Source organism: Equus quagga, chromosome 15 (genome assembly GCF_021613505.1).
Source record: "Equus quagga isolate Etosha38 chromosome 15, UCLA_HA_Equagga_1.0, whole genome shotgun sequence".
Taxonomy (NCBI): domain Eukaryota; kingdom Metazoa; phylum Chordata; class Mammalia; order Perissodactyla; family Equidae; genus Equus; species Equus quagga.
This window is the reverse complement of record NC_060281.1, coordinates 30,929,512-30,952,229: the sequence shown is the minus strand read 5'-3', so window position 1 is coordinate 30,952,229 and position 22,718 is coordinate 30,929,512.

The following is a 22,718-nucleotide window of genomic DNA, read 5'->3' as shown; positions in this document are numbered from 1 at the left end:
GCAACTTAAAGGCCATTTATTATCTCAATTTTCTATGTCAGAAGTGTAGGTGGGCTCATATCGGCTCTCTCCTTAAGGTCTCACAAGACTGAAGTCACAAGCTGGGTTTGCAGTTCTCATCTGAGGATAGGGATCCTCTTCCAAGCTTGCAGGCTGTTGGCAGAATTAATTTCCTTGTATGAATTGAGTCCTGTCTTCAGGCCAGCTGTCAGCCAGGAGTCACTCTCAGCTCTTAGAGGCCCCTCTCAGATCCCTGCCATGTGGCCCTCTCCACATTCAAAGTCAGTAACAGAGCATCTCCCTCACAGTGAAGCTCCCTCTTCAGGATGAGTTCAGTCTCTTAAGGGCTCAGTTTTCAGACCATGCTCACTCAGAACAATCTTCGTTTCTTAATGTCAGCAGTCATTTTGTACTAGAGTTCAACCATTCCGTTATACTCCTTAGAAAATGAATAGGCTCCCAGACAACTAGGGAGGCATATGGGCACATTTCCCCTACCTCCAGCCCTATTTCTAGTATACCATGGATCTTTTGGTTGACCAGAAGCCATGAGAATCAGCTACTCACCAATGGGTCTGGAGTCATCGTTCATTTTCATTGATTAAAGACAGGAGCAGGGACACAGCTGGGCTATAAATGATGTTCGTTTGACTCTGATGTTCATTTTATCCCTTCACATGCCACCTATCTTCTGAATTTTCCATTGGGGAAACATATTAAGCTACTGACATTTATGTTCACTTCTTTCTTGCAATACCTGTTTGTTCTGGGGCACCCCTGGTTTAGGACCAATGACCTGATTGTGACTTGGAGTTCTGAAGTGATGTCTGTCCCCTCATCCTACTGATCCTATCACCTCCCATTTGAGATTAGGGTAATCTTGTAGAATCAAGGGTAGGACACCCTGGAAGATACACACACGTGCAAAGAGGCGTCTTACAGATGCTTCGCTTACCCCAAACTCTGACATTTAAAGCTAACATTCAATCTAAGATTCAAATAAAGACATTGACAACAAAGAGACTTCACAGAGCTGTTTTCAAGGATATATTGGTTACCTCTCCAGCCAATGAGGAGTAGAGGTAAGGCAGCATCACTTGTCTCTAGTAGACTAAGTCACTGAAAAAGCCAACAAGAAGCATAAAGCTTTAATTACGGGGAATTACAGCATAAAATAAACATATCAAGAAATGTGTAGAGTCACTAGGAATTACAAACATCTGTGAAGTCATGTAGTAAAAGAGTTAATGGAAAGAGTCACATATTCTAAGATTTAAAGCAACAATCAAAATCCACTGGACGTTAGAGAGTTGACCATGTGAATCTAAAAGACCGTCAGCAAGGATAGATGGGCAAGAAATGACCACAACACTTACCTTTTCTGTCACGACACTTATCTATTCATTTTATAATTAACTTTCTAATATACTTTACTTTTTATTTTTTCTGTGATTATTCCTTTTATCGTAGAATGTTTTCTTGCTATGTGGAGGCAATTGTTACACAAATACTTCAGAAGTTTCTAAATATATAGTTTGGGAATATAACAGAGCTATTTTCTAGCAACATAATCAGGGCAACAATGGAAAGAGGGTCATTGAAATACAATGGAATGTCCTAGTCCACACTCCTGACCCCTTTGATACACACAGACTCTCAGCAGCCACAACATTGGTTGATGACAAAGAGCTCTTCTACAGATAGGAGGCAGCATCACCTGCCTCTGAAAGATTAAACCACTAAGAAAGCATATGAGAAAAACATATTTGCAGAAAATTTTATATTCATAATAGAAAAAAGGTAAAATATCAAGAAATGAATTTAAATATATAAGTAGAATCATGAAAAAATTAGGAAATTTAATAAAGGTCCATAAAAAGTTTTAGTAAATGGAGCAATATCCCCTGTTTCTAGATGGGTTTCTAGACACACTTTCTCTGTTTTTTTTTTTTTTACAGTTTTATTGATAAATATTTGACATACAATAAACTGTTCATATTTAAAGTGTATAATTTCATGAGCTTTAACATATGTACACACCTACAAGGCCATCACCACAATCAAGACAGTGAATATAGCATCATTCCTGAAATTTCTTTATGATCCTTTGTAAACCACCCCTACTCCTAATCCCCAAGCAATCACTACACTTCTTCCTGTCAGTTAGTTAGTATTTCCTAAATTTGTTTTAAAAATTAGTTTGTATTTTCTGTAATTTTATATAAAGAGGGTCATACAAGAATTTTTTTTTGTTTTCTTTTCATTCAGCATAATTATTTTGAGGTTCAACCATATTGATGCACATATAAATGATTTTTTCTCTTTTATTGTTGAGTAGTATTTCATTGTGTGTTTAAATACATCACAATTTCTTTATCTACTCACCCACTGGTGGACACTTGAGGCTGTTTCCAGTTTTTGGCTATTACAAGCAAATCTTCTATGAACCTTCTGTACCAGTCTTTTCATGAACACATATTTCCTTTCCTCTTGGGCATATACCTGGGAAGGAAATACTTTAAAAATATGGTATTTTTTTGTTTACCTTTTTAAAAAGTTGCCAAACTGTTTTCCAAAGTGATTTGGGTATCATTTTATATTCCTGCTGGCAGTGTAAGAGAATTCTAGTTGTTTCACATCCTTGCCAACACTTGGTATGGTCAGTCTTTTTAATTTTGGTCACTCCAATGAGAATGTAATGACCTTGCAGTATGAATTTAATTTGTGTTTCTATAATGGCTTATGATGTTAAGCATCTTTTTAAGTATTTATTTGCCATTTGTATATCTTCTATGATGGAAGTGTTTTTTCAAATTTTTTGACCATTTTTAATTGGGTTGTTTTTCCTCTTATTAATAAATTGTAAGTATTCTTTATATATTAAAGATAAAATTTATTTGTCTGATGTTTGTAAATATCTTTCTCACTCTGTGGCTTGTCTTTTTATTTTTCTAACAGTATGGTTGGAAGACAAAAGTACTTAATTTTGATATAGTCCAAGTAATTTACTTTTTATTTTACAGTTTATGCTTTTTGTTAGTTGGTTATGAAATTTTTGCCATACCTGAAGGCACTTAGATTTTCTCCTATGACATTTTATTGAATTTTTATAGTTTTCACTGTTGTGTTTAGGGCTTTGATCCACTTTGAGTTAATTTTTGTATGGTAGTAAATTTGCATTGTTGTTACTGATTAAGCTCTCTCTGTCAGCTTCCTAAGGGCAGGGTCTGGGTGGATATCTCTGTGTTCTCAGCACTTATAATGCCTGGTGTCTATTAAGTGTGAGATAAGGGTCTAGGTTCAATCATTTGTGTATAGATATCCGGCTGTCTCAGCACCATTTGTTAAAAAGATTATCATTCCCTATTGAATTGCCTGGGCACCTTTGTCAATAGTTGCTTTTATAAGTAGAGGTCTATTTCAGGAATCTCTAGTCTGTTCATTTGTCAACATTTCTACCTTTACACTACTGCCACACTGTCTTGATGTAGCTACATAAAAACATCTGAAAATAGGTAGTATAAACCCTCCAACTTTACCCTTCTTTTTCAAAACAATTTTTGCTATTCTATGTGTTTTGCATTTCCATATAAATGTATGAATAAGCTTGTCAATCTCTTCAATAAAGCCTTATGGATTTGGATTGCAAATTGTGTCAAAGCTGTACATCAACTAGGGCAGAATTGATATATTAATAACATTGATTCCTCCAGTCTTTGAACATGGCCTATGTCTCCATTTATTTAGATATTCTTTAATTTCTCTCAGCATATATTGTAGTTTTCAATATATGAGTTGTGCACCTCTTTTGTCAAGTTTATCCCTAAGTATTTTATACATTTGATGCTATTGTGAATGAAAATTATAAATTTCAATTTTTCATTGCTCGTTGCTAGTAAATAGAAATAAAATTGATCATATTAATTGGACTTGCATCCTGTAACGTTGCTAGACTCACTTTTTCCTTAATTGCAGTTCTAAGATGTTCTATTATAAGGATTGACAAACTACGGCCAATGGGCCAAATTCACACCCACCTGTTTTTGTACAATCTATGGGCTAAGAATAATTTTTACATTTTTAAACGGTTACATTTGGGATGGTTGTATATGTAAATAATACCCCTCATTTTGTCTCTTAGACACAGAGCCTAAAATGTTCACTCTTTGGCCCTTCACAGAAAAAGCCAATCCTCGTTTTATATTGTCAATCATGTTATCTGTGATAGACAGTTTCATTTTGTCCTTTCCCATTGACATGCCTCTTATTTTTTTGTCTTGCTTTTTGCTCTGGATAAAACCTTTAGTATTATATTGACTAGGAGTGGTGAGAGCAGAAATTTTTGCCTTGGTCTCAATCTCAGAGGAAAGCATTCATTCTTTCACCATTAAGCTAGATGTTAGCAGTAGATTTTTCTTAGATGCCCTTTGTCAGCTTGAGAAAGTTTCCTATTCTTACCTTGCTGAGAATTCCTATTATGAATAGGAGTTGGAGTTTGTTAAATATATTTTTGCATCAATTGAGCTGATAATTTTTGGGTGTGTTGTTTTTCTGATGAATTACATTGACTGATTTTTGAAAGCTAAAGCAATCTTGCATTCCTTGTTTACATTCCACTTGGTCATGCTGCAGTATTCTTTTTTTATATTGTTTGATTTGATTTGTTAAAGTTTTATTAAGAATTTTTGCATCTATGCTCATGAGGGATATTGGTCTGTAGTTTTCTCTTCCTGTAATGTCTTTGATTTCGGTATAAGGATAATGGTGGTATCATAGAATAAGTTCCTCTTCTGTTTGCTGAATGTTTATGGAATGGTGTCGTGTTATCCTTAAATGCTTGAAAGAATTTGCCAGTGAAAACACCTGGGCCTGGAATTAACTTTATGGGAAAGTTTTAAGCTACAACTTCAATTTCTTTATTAGAAATAGTATAGGTCTGTTTCAGGTCATTCCATTTTCCTGAATGATCTTTCATAATATGTATTTTTCAAGGAGTTTTCCCATTTCATCTAAGTGGCCCAATTTATAAAGTTTTTCTGTATTCTTTTATTGTAATTTTCATTTCTACACAATCTGTAGTGATATCCTTTCTTTCATTCTTGATATTGGCAAATTGTGCTTTCTCTCTTTCTTTCCCATTCAGTCTCACTAGATGTTTATCAATTTTAGAGGCCTTCCCAAAGAATTATATTTTTGTTTCATTGATTTTCTCAATTTGTTTTCTATTTTCATAACATTGATTCCTTCTCTGATTTTTATTATTTCCTTTCTATTGCTTAATTTGGGCTTAAGTTGCTATTCGATTTTCCAGTTTCTTAAGGTAGAATCTTAGTCCATTTGAGATATTTCCTCATTTCTAGTTTAAGCATTTAATGCTATAATTGTCCATTGAAACGCTGTTTTAGATGTATTACATAAATTGTGATATATTAGATTTTATTTTATTCATCTCCAAATGCTTTCTAAATCCTCTTCTGATTTCTCCTCTGACCCATGTTTTATTTAAAAGAAGAATGTTTTTAGCTTACAGATATTTGGTAATATATTTTTACATTGATTTCTAATTTAATTTCATTTTGGTCAGTGAACAAACTTTATATGATTTTCATACTTACAAATTCACTGATCCTTAGATTCCCACTCCCCCCCCCAAAAAAAAGCATTTGACATAATTCCAAGCCTATTCATGTTAAAGTCACCTAATAAAATAGGAATATATGGAAAGTTTCTCTGTGTGTAAGTTTATTGGAGTAAAGGGAAGGCGCAAAGGGCTCCTATTTTATGAAAATATATCTCTATTGTTTAATTTTTAAACTATGTACACATATCCTCATAATTTTAAAATATAAATTATAAAATAAAATATCACTCGTGCTGATATATCAAGAATGCATTAGATAATGGCAGAGGATATTGAAAGCTCAGTGTGAAAAGGATAGTGGCTTGCACTGGCAGTGATGATTGTTTTTAAGCATGCAGTTTTATAGTAGCAATCTCTTACCTGTTAGAACCTGTAAAAGACTGAGCTCCTTGGTCTTCAAGCAAAAGTACGCTTTAAGTCCTGCTCCATTTCATGCTTCTTTGCTTCTCAAACATCCAAAACCCATGTCTCAGGTTGCATCATATTTTGGAAACATGGGAGGAATAGTCAGGAAAATAAGAGCTGGCCGGGTCACCACTCTCTAAGAAGGAGTGCTGGCCTTTCTCAGTCCGGAAGTGTGAAAAGTGAGAGGAAGAATGAAAGCCTCAGCTCGCAGTGAATTTCTAAAGTGCACTGTCTCCCCCTGCTGGTGTACACACCCAGTTAATAGTCTTACAGCTGTCAATATCCAATATCCTGGCACACTAAGAAAGACTTTGAACTTCCAGTAGAATCAAAGTGCTTTAGCAGTTTTACATCAAAAGAAAATCAAAATATAGCTCGAAAATTTTTGAAATGTGATTTAGTTCTCTGAGGGTGTGGCAAGGATAATTTTGCCACACAGAGCAAGTTTTAAAATAACACACTCATTAGCGATCCCTTTCCCCAGTATCTACTCCACGTGGTCTGCTCAGATTTTCTTCTCTTTCCCTTTTCTCTCTTCCATCTCCCAACCCCCAATCTCCTCTCTTATTCTGCCTTTCCTGCAACACCCAGCTTCTTGCATTCAGATAACCTCCTTGGTTTCCCATTGTTTTGGGCTTATATTTCAGGTAAGAAATCTGTTTCCTGCCTGGTTCTTGTCCTTCTATGTATAAACTGTTTGTTGGTTAGCTTGCTTTTTTCCTTTCTCAAAGGTTTGAGAGCAATTTTTTATTGTCATTCTTTGTTTTTCTTTTCTTTCTGATCTTGCAGTCAGAAAAACCTCATCAATATAAATATGACTATTTGTATATTTTCATTATTTCTGCTTGATGCCTTTAAACTGTATGAATCTTATCCATCCAAAGACTAAAGTCTTCCCTCAGCTCAGGAAAAGGTCTTCTATTATTTCTTTCCTTAAACTCTCTTCTACACCTATTATGCAGCAATTGGAGGTTGCTATATAGAACTTCCTCAATATATTTTCTCAATTTTATGTGACTCAATGTAGCTAGAACAAGGATCCAGTTTTTCTTTATTCTCTGTCTCCCATCCACCTATATTTTTATGACTACAGGACCATTACCTGAGTCTAATGGAGTGAATCCCCAAAAAATCCACGGAGACATGTAAACTTTTTAAGAAATACTGTTGCCTGGACTAAAACAGAGATAGTACAAAACAAAAGGAGGCTATCAGACTCTCAAGTTTCACTGGCAGGAAGCAGTCTGATAAAACTACTCAGATGCAAACAATGCTACTTCCATGAAAAACTACGGATGACTCGGAAGCCAGAACCAAGAATCATAGAGAGAGCAAAGAGCCACCAAGGATTAGTCAGGGAAATAAGAGTTGGCAGGGTTGTCAAGCTTTAGGAAGGAATGCTGGCCTTTCCCAATCCAGACCTGTGAAAGTGAGAGAGTGGGTTATTCCCAGTCCATGAAATCTAATCAAGGAACTCAGGCTGGAGTTTTCCCAACTGGAATTCAGAACTGCCATGCACCAGTGCCTCCTTTTTACTTTCCATTTTCCCTCTTTTTGAACTAGAATATTTATAGTAGTTATCCTATTCCTGTCCCACAATTGTAAGTTGGGTGTATTGGAGGCAGATAACTTGTCTCTAGTTACACAGGTTCACAGATGGAGAGGAATTCTACTCCAGGAGTTGTACTTGATGAATCACGACCAGGATCCCTATCTTCACCTAGACCTGATTTAGACAATGATATTTTGGGCTATGAGCTGATTCTGTAATTGAATGAAACTTTTGGGGAACTTAGGTTGGAATGGATGTATTTTTCCTGTGGGAGGGACATGAATCATTGGGAGCCAGAGGGTGAACACACTCTAAGATGACCCACAATGACTCATGTCCTTGTATAACCTCCTCCATGGAAAGTTAATGTGACCTGTGACTTGCTTCTAATCAGTATAATATGGCAAAAGTGACAGATGTCAAGTCCTTGAATAGGTTATGCTGTATGTCAAATGTGATAGGATGACATTTCCTTTATTAGGATATTATAGGGCAAAGCTGATGGTGTGTCACTCATAATTACGTTTTGTTGTATAAGACTTCATTTTAGCCTGCTGGAGTGAAAGACCCTTCTTTGCTGGCTTTGAAGTAAACTCCATATTGTCAGAGGGCCTGTTAGAGGGCAATGTAGCAGGAACTGCTGGTCACTTCTAGGAGTTCAGAGTGGCCCCTGACCAGCAGCCTGCAGGAAACAGGGACCTCAGTGTTGCCCTATTGAGTAGATGAATTCTGTCAACAACCTGAATGAGCTTGGAAGTGGATTTGTCCCCAGTCAAGCCTCCAGTTAGGAAAACAACTTAATTGCAGCCTGTGAGACCCTGTGCAGAAGAACCAGTTAAGTTATGACTGGACTTCTGACCCACAGAAACTATGGGAAAATTAATATGTGTTATTTTAACCTGCTATTTGTGGTAATCTGTTATGCAGCAGTAGAAAACCGATAGAATCACTGATACCTGTTTGCCTATTTTATTTCATTGTCATTCTCTTGACTCTTTTTATGCCATTTTGCAATGCCTCTAGTTGTGTTTTAATTTGAATATGTTATCCATTTGTAATTTAATCTTCACTTCTAGTATGAGCTTGTCTTTTTTTAATTATTATTTTCTTTCTTGAGTTCATTTAACTCTCATTTCATGACTTCCTATTTTCTTTCCATTTAATTCCTGGGTCTTTATTTTCTAATTTGAATTGTTTTTCAATTCATGAAGGTCTGATTCAGTTTGGGGGCATAGTGTTACAGTTCTCTTCTGTTTCACTGATGTTGATGATGTTCTTTTTCTCAGTCTTGTTTTGGAGAAAATATGCATCGTCTGACAGAAGCTTTAACGGATCACATCTGCAGTTTTGTGTTCATTCTGGAATATTTATCTTCCTGGACCAGCAAAAACAGTTGTATGTGGATCAGTGTAAGAATGCTTGTGGCTTACTAGGTTTCTTAATTCAAGATCACCCTCTACTGTTAACACAGTGAAGTGTAGTTTTATCAATAACAGGAATCTTTGGGGAAGAGAAGAGGTTGATAGATCTTCTGACTTTGTGACTCTCTTTTGCTTCTGAAAGTAATTTAATTCTCTCCACTTGCTTCCTTTTTCCCTTTACTACCATGCTTCTTAGGGAGCCTCCAAGATTTGTCACCTCTTCACTCCCCATACAAACTCCTTCCCAAGACAATACCCTCTGATTTTCTGCATGTTCAAGTTCCTTTATTTGGACTCCATAGCAATCAGTGCACTTGTATACTATGTCTCAGACTTGCTTTCCTAATTCTCTCACTCAGAAAAGATTATTTTTTTGCAGAATGATTTTCTCTCTGCCCATTCCCCCTAGTCCCTACTCCACCCTTTTCTTTTCCAGTCATTCTGGCCATTCAGACATGATCTCCAAATTTGGCTTTGCTAGACTTGAATATTTATTTCCCTGCTTATGTGTTAATCAAAGGCATTTTCTGTCTTCTAGTTACACGTGGCTGGAGTTTACACATGATTTTCTTGTCTGTCTTAGAGCATAAATCATAATAGTACAGTTGGATGACTGTTAACAAAGTAAACACATTAACTGGACCAACATTCACATCAAGAAATGGAATATTTACCTCAAATTCAGAAGTCCCCTCATGCCACCTTCTAGTGACTTCCTCCCCAAGGACAGTACTATTCTGACTGTTAGTTACATGGATTAATATTGCCTGTTTTGAATATTATATAAATGAAGTCATACACTATGGCATCATAGTATATGTCATTTGCTTCTGGCATCTTTCACCTAAAAATATGTTTGTGAGATTCATCCATGTTGTTGCAAGAGTAGTGCCTTTATTCTTATAAAATAAATACTTATTGTATACATATTACTGAATTTATTTACATATTTTACTCTTGTATATTTTGTAGTCTCCAGTTTGTGTTTATCATTACTCATTACATTATAATCATTCTTTTATATGCTTTTTGGTGATCATATAAACACAATTCTTTTGGGTATGTATCTACTACTGGAATCACTAGGTCTTAGGGTATGCACATGTTCAGCTTTAGTAGATTCTGCTAAGGAGAACTTTTTAAAAATATTTGTACCAATTTACACAACCACAAATACTATATAAGAATTCTAGGGGTGACATCAGTGTCATGGGGGACTGAGTTGTTACCTTTGTCTCTTCCCTCTACATTACAACCAGTCAGACATCCACTGAGCAACAGAGAATTCCATACACAGCACAGTAGGATGCCTACAAGATCCATGCATCTATACATCTGAAGTGAGTGGACTGGACCCCCGGGAAGCAGTTGGTCTAGAGGAACAGCCGCCTCCCCTCCCCCATCAGCAGCAATCCAGGGTTCAGATCCTCACAACGGCCTGCATGCCTGTCAGTGGTCTTGGTGGGGGGCAGAGAAGGAGGACAAGGCTTGCTTCCTGCCTGACTTCCAGCAGATCCAGTCAGTGTAACTGCAAGCAGTCATGGCAGGGGCAGAGAAAAAACAGGTACAGCTTGCTCCCTGCCAATCTCTCACTGGATCCAACCTGCTCACATACAAGCAGTCATGGTGGGGGCAGAGAAGGTGGGTGCAACTTCCTCTCTGTCCATCTCCTATGGTTACAGCCTGCATGCCTACAAGTAGTCAGAGTAAGGGTAGAAAAAATAGGCATGGCTTGCTCCCTTAACGTCTCCCAACAGATCCAGCATGTACACCCCCACTACACCTTGCCCGTCAGTGGTCAGGTCTTTCAAACAGTAAGGAAAGTAGACAAAACTCAGATTTTCCCAGCTAGGGTGGGGTGCCTCACCTGAGTTCTGAAAACACACTGGCTAGCATCAGACCAAAGGCTGCTCAGCAAGCAGCAACATAAACTCCTCCCTGCTTAGCCTCTGTTTCCCCCTAGCGGTGGCAGATGGAATCTGCAATAAGAGACATCAGGAACCACTCCAGAACCAGTGACCCAAGCCCCAGTGGTGGCACCCCCAACATCAGCTCCACCAGCAGGGGCTACATACAAGTCCCCAGATCCCTGGGCCCCTGGCTGTGGCAGCGACACCTGTGAACCTAGCACCCCTGGTAGTCATGCAACCAGCACCGCCAGACATCCCAGGAGCAGCACCATAGCTAATGTGTGGGGCAGCAGCATCCAAGCCCACAGAGAGCACAAGGGAAGCCAGTGGAGGAACACGAAACCCAGGCAACCTTGGAAGCAGCAGAAGTGCTCCCAGGCTGGTACCCCCTCAGCATCACCTGAGACTGCAGCAACAACATAAGCAGCAAGCCACCAGCAACCTCAGAAGCAGAAGTGGCACAAGGCAGAGGCAGTGGAGAGTGGAAAGTTCAGGCTCTCAAATACAACCAGAAGCAGATCAGAACCAAAGTAACCAAAGTCGTACCCAGATAAGAAAGGTGGTTACTACCACAAATGAACTGGCAAAGGATCAATTCATCAAACATCATGAAGAACTACAGTAACTCAGCAGAATAGGAGAATGACAGCACTACAGAAACCAAACTTGAAGTCACAGAAGATTACAATCAAACTGACAGAGAATTCAAAATAGCTGTCATAAAGAAACTTGGAGAGTTCAATGAGCTTAAGAATAAAATTAATCAATGGGAGGAGTACTTCACCAAAGAGATTGAAACTCTAATGAAAAACCAAACAGAAATTCTGGAGACAAAGAGCACACTTAAAGAGGTGAAAAATAATGTAGAGTGCATTAAAAATAGAGCAGATCTTATGAAGGAGAGAAGGAGAGAAAAGAATTAATGAACTCAAAGATAGAAATCTAGAAGTGATTCAGGTGGAAGAGGGAAAGAACTAAGATTTTTTAAAAATGAAGAAATTTTTTGAGAAATGTCTGACTAAATTCGAAAAGCAACTTAAGGATTATAGGTATTCAAGAAGGAGAGGAGAAGGAGAAAGGAGCAGAGAGCTTGTTCAAAAACATAACAGCTGAGAACTTCCCAAACCTGAGGAAGGAGCTGGACATGTAAGTATAAGAAGCTAATAGAACTCCTAATTACCTCAATGCAAAAAGACCTTCTCCAGGGCATATTATATTAAAACTGCCAAAGTCAATGACAAAGAAAAAATATTAATAGAAGCCAGAGAGAAGAAAATGACCTACAAAGGAATCCAATCAGGCTTTCAGAAGGTTTCTCAGTAGGAACCCTACAGGTTAAGAGAAAGTGGAATGATACATTCAAAATACTGAAAGACAAAAACGATCAGCCAAGAATACTCAATCCAGTGAAATTATCCTCCAGATATGGTGGAGAAATAAAAACTTCCTCAGACAAACAAAAGCTGAGGGAGTTTTTTGCCACTAGGCCTGCCTTACAGGAAATGATGAAGGAGAATTCCTACCTGAAACAAAAAAGCAAAGGTTTACAAAGCTTTGAGCAAGGAGGTAAATAGACAGAACCAGAAAATTTTAGCTCTATAACAGAATAGGTCAGTAAACATTTAATTATAACATAAAGGATAAACGGAAAGAAAGCATCAAAAATAGCAACAACCACTTCAATTTGGTGACAAACTCACAACCAAAAAAGAATGATTTGTGACAATAAAAACTTAGAAGGGGGAGAGGAAAGGGATGAAACTTGCATCGGCTGCTGGAAATAAGAGGCTATTAGAAAAAGGGCTATCTCATCTAAGAAATCTTTTATACAAACCTCATGGTAACTACAAAACAAAAATCAGAACAGAGTTGCAAATCATAAAAAAAGAGAAAATGGAGGAAAACATCACAGAAAATCACCAAACTGAAGTGGCAGTCAGAAATACAAGAAAAAAAAAGCAAAGGAAATATAGAAAAACCAGAAAACAAAAGATAAAATGGCAATATTAAACTCTCATATTTCTAAATGTATCTAAATTATCTAAATGTAAATATATTGAATTCACCAATCAAAAGACACAGAGTGGCTGGATGGATAAGGGGTAAAGAGGTAACTATACATGATGACTGACAAATAATAATGCACAACTGAAATTTCACAAAGTTGTAAACTATTATGTCCTCAACAAAATTTAAAAAACCCGAGACCCAACAATACGCTGCCTCCGGGAGACACACCTCAGCTCTAAAGACAAACATAGGCTCATAGTGAAGGATTAGAAGATGATATTCCAAGCAAATGGCAAACAAAAGAAAGCAAGTGTAACCATACTTATATCAGACAAAGCAAACTTCGAGAGAAAAAAGATAACGAGATAAAGATGGGCATTACATAATGAGAAAAAGGACATTCTACCAAGAAGACATGGCACTTATTAATATATATGCACCAAACACAGGAATGCCAAAATGTATAAAGAAACACAATAAATTGACGGCAACACAATCATAGTAAGAGACCTCCACACCCCACTTATGTCAATGGATAGATCATCCAGAAAGAGTCAACAAGGAAACAGTGGCCTAAATGAAACACTAGACCAGATGGACTTACTAGATGTATATAGAAAATCCCATCCCAAAACAATAGAATACACATTCTTCTCAAGTGTGTGTGGAACATTCTCAAACACAGACCATATGTTGTGAAATAAAGCAAGCCTCAATAAATTTAAGAAGATTGAAATCATATCAAGCATCTTTTCTGACCACAATGGTATGAAACTAGAAATCAACTATAAGAAAAAAGCTGGGAAAGTCACAAATATGTGGAGACAAAACAACATGCTTCTCAACAACAATTGAATCAATGAAGAAATCAAAAGGGAAATCAAAAAATACCTGGAGACAAATGAAAATGAAAAGAAAATCTACCAAAAGTTTTGGGATGCCGCAAAAGCAGTACAAACATGGAAATTTATAGCAATACAGGACTACCTCAACAAACAAGAAAAATCTCAAGTAAACAAGTTTACCTTATACCTAAAAGAACTAGAAATGGATGAATAAATGAAGACCAAAGTAAGTAGAAGTAAGGAAATAATAAAAATCAGAGCAGAAATAAAAGTATTAGAGACTAAAGAAAACAATAGAAAGGATCAATGAAACTAAGAACCAGTTCTTTGAGAACATAAACAAAATTGAGAAGCGCTTAGCCAGACTCACTAAGAAGAAAAAGAGAGAAGACTCAAGTAAATAACATTGGAAGTGAAAGAGGAGAAATCACAGCAGACAGAACAGAAATACAAAGGATTATAAGAGAATACTATGAAAACCTATATGTCAACAAATTGGATAACCTAGAAGAAATAGAGAATTTCCTGGAATCATATGACCTCCCAAAACTGAATCAAGAAGAAATAAAGAATTTGAATAGACCAGTCAAAAGTAAAGAGATTGAAACACTATCAAAAGCCTCCCAAAACACAAAAGCCCAGAACGAGATGGTCTCCCAGTGAATTCAACCAAACATTCAAAGAAGATTTAATACCTATCCTTCTCAAACTATTCTGAAAAATTGAGGACAACAGGATGCTTCCTAAATCATTTTATAAGGCCAACATGACCCTGATTCCAAAACCAGACGGACCACACAAAAAAGGAAAATAATAGGCCAATATCACTGATGAACGTTGATGCAAATATACTCAACAAAATCTTAGCAAATCGAATAAACACTACATTAAAAGGATCATACACCACAACCAAGTGGGATTTATTCCTGGGATGCAGGAATGGTTCGACATCCACAGATCAATCAATGTGATACACCACATTAACAAAATAAATAATAAAAATTATATGATCATCTCAATAGATACAGAGAAAGCATTTGACAAGATCCAACATTCATTTATGATAAAAACTCTCAATAAAATGGGTATAGAAGGAAAGTACCTGAACAAAATAAAGGCCATATATGACCAACCCACAGCTAACATCATACTCAATGGTAAAAAGCTGAAAGCTATTTCTCTGAGAAGAGGAACAAGACAAGGATGCCCAATCTCACCACTCTTATTCAACAAAGGGCTGGAAGTTTTAACAAGAGCCATTAGGCAAGAAAAAGAAAATATACCCAAAGGCGCACACCACTTGTGTAAGAAAAAAAGACACTAGGATATTAAAGGGAATCAAATGTAAGCACACACTCATAACATAACTAAACTGTAGGAGGCATACACCAGAATAAGTGCTTGAGGAGCTGAAATGGTATCAATTTATGCTGGAAACCTGAAGAAGAGTAAATGCATGACATAGAGTCCATGTTCAAAGACTTCACGTAGGCAATAAATGGAAAGAATATAGCTCATTTGACAACCAGTAGAAAAGGCAGCTGCAAGAAAAGTATAATCCAAGTCAATGATGTACATATATGGAGTACTGGGTTACGTAACACAACACCTATTCATGACGAAATGCTCAGAAAAAGAAGAATAGAAGGGAACTTCCTCAACTTGATAAAGAGCATCTAAAAGACCGTTACAGCTAAATAACACCTAGTGTTGAAAGACTGAATGTTTTCCCCTCTCTGATTGGAAACATGACAAGGACTTCCACTCTAACCACTCTCACTCCACATTTTTGGGAGTTCTAGCCAGTGCAATAGGCAAGAAAAGGAAATAAAAAGCATACAGTTTGCAAAGGAAGAAATTAAACTGTTGCCATTTTCAGATGACATGACTGTCTACAAAGAAATTCCAAGGAATCTACATATGAACTACTAGAACTAATAAGTGAGTTCAGCAAGGTTTCAGGATACAAGATAAACATACAAAAATCAATTGTATTTATATGTACTAGCACTGAACACACAAATACAAAAATTTAAAAATACAACACCATTTAAAATCTCTCAAGCCTTTCCGGAAGTGACTATCTCCCTGTGAAAACATGCCTCTTGCAAAGGATCTCCTTCATCCGTCTCCAGAAGAGGAGAAGAGGAGACACAAGAAGAAGTGCCTGGTGGAGAGCCCCACTTCCTACTTCACGGATGTGAAATGCTCAGGATGCTATAAACTCACTGCAGTCTTAGTCATGCACAAATTGTGCTTGCGTGTTTTGGCTGCTCCACTGTCCTCTGCCTGCATACAGGAAGAAAAGTAAGCTTACAGAAGATGCTCCTTCAGACAGAAGCAGCACTAAAAGCACCCTGAATCAAGATGAGTGGGAAACCATCCCAGTAAACACATTTTGGAGTTTTAAAAGTTGCTCAAAAAAGAAACATTTTGGTATAATTCTAACAAAACATATGCAAAATTTGAACGCTGAAAACTACACAATACTGAAAAAGAAATCAAAGAATATCTAAATAAATGGAGAGACATACTGCATTCATGGATTGGAAGATTCAATGTAGTAAATATGATGATACTTCCAAATTGATAAACAGGTTCAACTCAATGCCTATCAAAATTGCAGCAAGATTTCTCTTAGATATAGACAAGATAATTCTAAAATTTATATGGAAAGGCAAAGGAACTAAAGCAGGTAAAAACAGTTTTGAAAAAAAAGAATTATATGGGAGAAATCTGTCAACCTTATTTCAAGACTTATGATATAGTTAGAGTAGTCATGACTGTGTGGTCTTGGCAGAGTTACAGACACATAGATGAATGGAGCAGAACAAAGAACACGGAAATAGTCCCACTCCATATGCACAACTGATTTTTGACAAAGGTGCAAAAGCAATTCAATAAAAGAAAATTAAACTTTCAACAAATGCTGCTGGAGGAATAAGGCATCCATAGGCCAAAAAGTATCACACATTATATAAAAATTAACTCAAAATGGATCACAGACTAAAATGTAAAACCTTAAAACTTTTGGGAGAAAATCTTCAGGATCTGGGCTAAGAAAAAAGTTCTTATTGGACATCAAAAACATGATTCATAAAAGGAAAAATTACAGTTTAGATTTTATCAAGAGTAAAAACTTTTTCTCTGCAAAAGTCCCTCTTAAGACAATGAAAAGACTAGCCACAAACTGAGAGAACATATTTGTAAATCACATAGCTGAGGAAGGGTTAGTACCTAGAAATATATAAAGAACTCTTGAAACTAAACAGTAAAAAAGCAAACAACCCAACTAGAAAAGGAGCAAAAGACATAAAGTGACATTTCACCAAAAGATATACAGATGCCAAATAAGGATATGAAAAGACGTGTAACATCGTTAGCCATTAGAGAAATGCAAATTAAAACTACAATGAGATATCACTACACCCTATCAGAATGGCTAAAATTAAAAATAGGGACAATACGAAATGCTGGTGAGGTTACAAAGAAACTGGATCTCTGATACATTGCTGGTGGAAAGGAAAATGGTAAAGTCACTCAGGAAAACAGTTCGGCAGTTTCTTTAAAACCTAGACATGCAACCACCATACAACCCAGCAGTTACACTCCTGAGCATTTATCCCATGGAAATGTTTTTACACAAAATTCTATACATGAATGTTCATAGCAGCTTTATTCGTAATAGGGACAAACTGGAAACAAACTGTGCTATCTACATATCATGGAATGCTGCTCGGCAATATAAAGAAGAAAACTAGAGATTCACACAACAGCCTAGATGAATCTCCAGGGAATTTTCTGAGTGAAAAAAGCCAATCTCAAAGAGTTATATACTATATGATTCAATTTATACAACACTTTGAAGTGACAAAATTATAGAAACGAAGAACAGAAAATGATTGCTGGGGATTAGGAAAAGAGTGGAAATGGGAGGGAAGTGGAATGTGGCTATAAAAGGGCCAGATGATGGAGACTGTAGTGATGGAAATGTTCTGTGTCTTGACTATACCAATGTCAATATCCAGATTGGGATAATTTACTATAGTTTACAGGATAGTATCTTTAGGGGAAACTGGGTATAGAGTGCCTGCAATCTCTGTACTATTTCTTATAAGTGCATGTGAATCTAATTATATCAAAATTAAACGTACAATTTTAAAAAAGCGTATTAGCAATATTTTCAACAAAAGTGGGTAGCATGGTACCCCATGAGGCTCAAAATACAAGTTGGTTAAGACAAACCACTGATAGTCGCACATCTGCCTGAAATAAGTATCTGTGCTGGAGAAGGCAGAGGGAGGCAACCAGGTACTCAACATACCTGAGAATATGATAAATCTCAAACAGCCAACAAGTCCTCATTGAAAACACAGCAGACAAATACAGAACAGGGGACGAAACTAGGAGGGGTCTGCCCAATCTAATAGCAGTTGAGCGCAAGGGGCCTGGGTGACGTTAGCAGGGGACGGAGGAGTCTCGCCTCTAAGAATTCTCCAAACTAACCATCCAGACTCCCATCCAAGGCAGGGCCCTACACTGAGGAAAAAATAGGAGTAGAATCAAAATGGAGCTAGCCAGAGACAAGGAGATGAAGGAAAAGACCTCAAAGTGAGGAGTAGAAAGAGGATCAGGAACTCTCAAAAAGCAAGCCAACATATTTGTGCGGTATGCCAAAGCAACAGAAGAGGGGGCTGTGTGAAGATAAAAGAAACCATCCTGGAGTATGCCTCCTTCTAAAACACAGGACAATTAATTTCATATAAAATGAGCAGCAGAAAAGGGCTAAAGCTATATTTCTTAGAAAAAGGAGAACATCCTTTCGATGAAAGGACACCAGAAAAATCATACTACCAAAAAATACTAAACTATAACCTATTTCAAAACAAGCTAAAAGTTATTAAGAAAGTGTAGAGGATGTGAAATAACAACATAAATTGGAATTAGAAAATCTCAGAAGTATGGTGACAGTACTCAGGAAATAATTAGAGATTAAAAAAAAATCATTTCAGAAATGAAGACTAAACCAGAAGGAACAGAAGAAGAAATAAACATAATGAAGAAGACCTTATAGGAAGAGAAAAGGTGAAAAGATGAACAATTTTTCAAATGAAGAAGAAATGAGAGATAAAAAGGATTCCATAGAAAATGACAAATATTGAAGATAGGCAAAATAATCTAACATGTAAATGACAGGACTTCCTGAAAAAGGAAAATCAAAGGAAATACTAAAAAATATAACTTAATAAAGCATTCCTAAAATGAAAAAGGATTTGAACAACATATTGAAAGAGAATGTAGTTTATCTGGGAAACTCAATCCAAATGACCCAAACCAAAGTGTATTCCAATAAAATTTCTGGACATTAAAGAAAAAGAAAATACCACCTGGGCATCCCACCAAAAAACAGCAAGTGACTTAATAATTAGATTGTCATCAGACTCTTTGATAGCAATGTTACGTGAACATGCAGTAACATTATTAAGGTAGTCAAGAGCAGAAAATAGGAACCAAGGTTTTATATTCAGCAAAACTGACTTTCAAACTACAAAGTGCAAGAACTTCCCTAAGAGCTTCCTGAGGAACCAACTAGAGAAAAAGCTTCAAAAAACCACAATTACATCAGCAGTTCACAAACTTTTGGTGTTGTAACGGTCTCTGAACCCGACGCCAATCCAAATAACGAGAACAGTCTTGAGTGGAAGAGGAAAGGTTTTTTACTATGCCAGGCACAGAGAGCAAAGCAAGGGCTCATGCCTCAAAAATTGCTAGCTCCCCGATGAGGAATGGGTAGAGATTTTTATTTGGGGTTTTGGGTAGGGGAGGGGGCGCATGTGGCTGTGCAGGCTGGCGTTTTCCCACGGGTCGAGGGGGGGAGATAGGAGGATGGCGGATGGCAGGTGAGCGTCCTTTGCCGTTGTCTCCTCTTGTTTGAGGCGGGTTCGAGCGCCGGGAGTCGAGGAGTTGAGGTCTGGGAAGCCTCCGCTCCTTGATACTCTTGAGACAGCAGCTTTCCTAGCAAACTCAAGGACACATGATTAGCTAAACTTTAGTGTGCCTCCAACTCCGGGCCACCTGGGCTTTTAACAATTTGTAACTCCCATTTAGTTGTAAAGCTCAAGGAGTCAAAGTTTAAAGAAACAGGTATTTACATATGAGTGGAGCTAGAGAAGCAGGAAAGGGGGTGATGGGTTTTAGTTTTAACCCCATATACGCTGGGTTCAATGTGGGGAACTGATATCAGGGCTGATGTTAAGAGCCTGTAACAGTGTTAGGATGTCTTTGCATTCTTATAAATTATTGAGAACTCGGAAGAACTTTAGTTTATGTTGATTATGTCAAGTGAAATTCGCCAGATTAGAAATTAAACGTGAAAAAAATTTAATAGTTGTTTGTTTAAATAACAGCATTGAACTCATTACATGTTAACATGAATAACATACTTATGAAAAGTAGCTATATTTCCCAGCACAGAAAAATAGTGAAGGAAAAGGAATTGTTTTACATTTTTGTTAATCTCTTTAGTGTCTATCTCAATAAAGATAGCTTGGTCATATGTTCTTCTACATTCAATCTGTAACAGTATGTTTGGGTTGAAATACATGAAGAAAATGTGGCTTCACTTGTATATGTACTGGTTGAACAGAAGAGAAGCATTTTAATAGCCTTTCAGCTCTTGTGTATGTTCTTCTCTGATAAGACACCAAAACTCAACAAAAGGTAGATTCTTACAGATTAGTTGACTGTGGAATCTAAAATGTTATCAATGAACTTTTCAGTCTGGTAGTTTATTATTCATTGATCTATCTTGCACTTTCAATGGATCCTTTATCCATGATGACTTTGCAATATCATGCACTAACCATTTGGAAAGTATTGATTCACACGATTATGCAGATCTTTAAAGTGTTGACACATTTCACTCAACGATGTTAAAAATCATATTTGTTAATATCACCATCAATCTCATCAGAATAATCTTTAAGTATTGAGAAGCTGTGGCAAACACAAGTTTTCCAAAATTTTAATTTTCTCTTGAAAGTCTAATCTTCACTTTCCTTGAAGAGACAAGCTGCCTTTGTTCACTTTTGAGAAAATATCTACTAAATACCAATGTCCAAATGACCATAGTGTGTCTGTCAGCCATTCTTTCAAGAAAAATTATGGTCCATAAAATCAAAAGAAGTGGCCAGTTTTACTCACAACTTAAGCAGACTTTTCCACAAGACAACTGCCTTTCTATCACTATGCCACATAAATGCTATCTGTCACATTGAGTATTTAAAAGATGTCTATTTGAGAATTGAGATTTAGTAAAACTAATGACTTTTATCACTTCATCAAGGCTATTCTTAAGTGAAACTGGCAATTTTTTTTTCTTAATACAATTTCATGGCAGTGAAGAATACCATGACTCCCTACACAGTTTGGTGCCACTGCCTTGATTTGTGCTAGGGCACCAACAGTTTTCCCACCATAGATTTTGCACCACCAGTACAAATAACATAATGAAGAGAGAAAATAATATCTTAGTATATTATAAAATTAGTTTTGATCTTGCAGAAACTCCAAAAGGGCCCCAGAGACTCTAGGAGTCCATGGACCACACCTTGAGAACCACTGCACTAGAGGGACATTGACATAAGGAATAGTGGTAAGCATTAAACACATTATTACTCATAGAACTAAGATAAAAAGGGAGCACATATTCTACCTAATGGTATATGATCCACTAACATAAATATAGAGTAACCATAAAAAGGAGGGATGAGGAGGAGAACAAAGGCAAAAGAAATATTAACTATTTTCACTAATCATTTTGGTGGTTGTAGCATGAGTATCATTATCCTTAGACTGTAGCCATGTTAATGTGGGAAAAGCAAATGTGTAAGAATGGATGGATATTCTAACTGTGTCTGCCCTGTGTCCTTGAAAACCAGAATTCTTGATATAGAAGAAAAGAGACACAAATGTACAATGGAACAGATTAATATTTTCAATGTACACATATATAAATTTTATATTTATATACATTGAATTTATGCATATAAACATAAACATTTATATTTCTGCTGAAAAGGCCTGATACAATGACAAACCCCTAACTCTGCATTATGGTCTTAATTGGCATTTCCCACTCAAAAAAATGCAGAGACTTCTGGAACAAATGCCTGGAACATTGACCTCATGAATGTCCTTTACTTAGTCTGAGACCCAGGCCTCTCAGTACTACTTCAGGCTCCAGGGAAGAAGCTTCAATTAGGACCCTAGTATGGCTGTGGGGGGGCGGGGGGGGGAGGCAACAACTCTTGAAACCTGGAGGAACAGTCATGAAAGTCTCACGAGGGACCCCCACCCTCCCATTTCAGGGACCCAGCAACAGTGCCACTCAGCCAGAGTCACCCTTACCTCTTATCCCCAAGACATCTTCCACTCACCAAAGGATTGGGAGAATGCTCTGCCACCCAAAGACAAGGAAGAAGACATTACCTCATCACCAGACAACTCAGTCTCCACATATCCTGGAAAGAAAGAGAAGAAGGAAATAGAATGCCCCAATAGGACCAAATGTCATCATTATCCTGAGGGGTGGGGGATGACCTCCAATATTAGAGCTCCATCTCTGCTTATGTGCTGGAATGCTTCTGGCTTCAGAAAAGACTGCTCTAGGTATCCCTGAGAAGTGCAGTCAACCTTTCCTGCCTCACATCTTTAACATTAGGAAACGTGGGAAGTGGAGGAAGCCACAGGGCAGGTGGCAGGGGACTCTTCAGAGGCTGATTACCTTTCTGAGCCCTGAGATAGATGACAGTCCTCAACAAGAGGAAGATTAGCCCAACAGGGAGGCTACAACTCCACTTAGCGTCTTTCTCCAAGAATATTCAGACTGGGATCCTATGGGAAACAGGTCAGACATTGTGCCAGGTTTCTCCC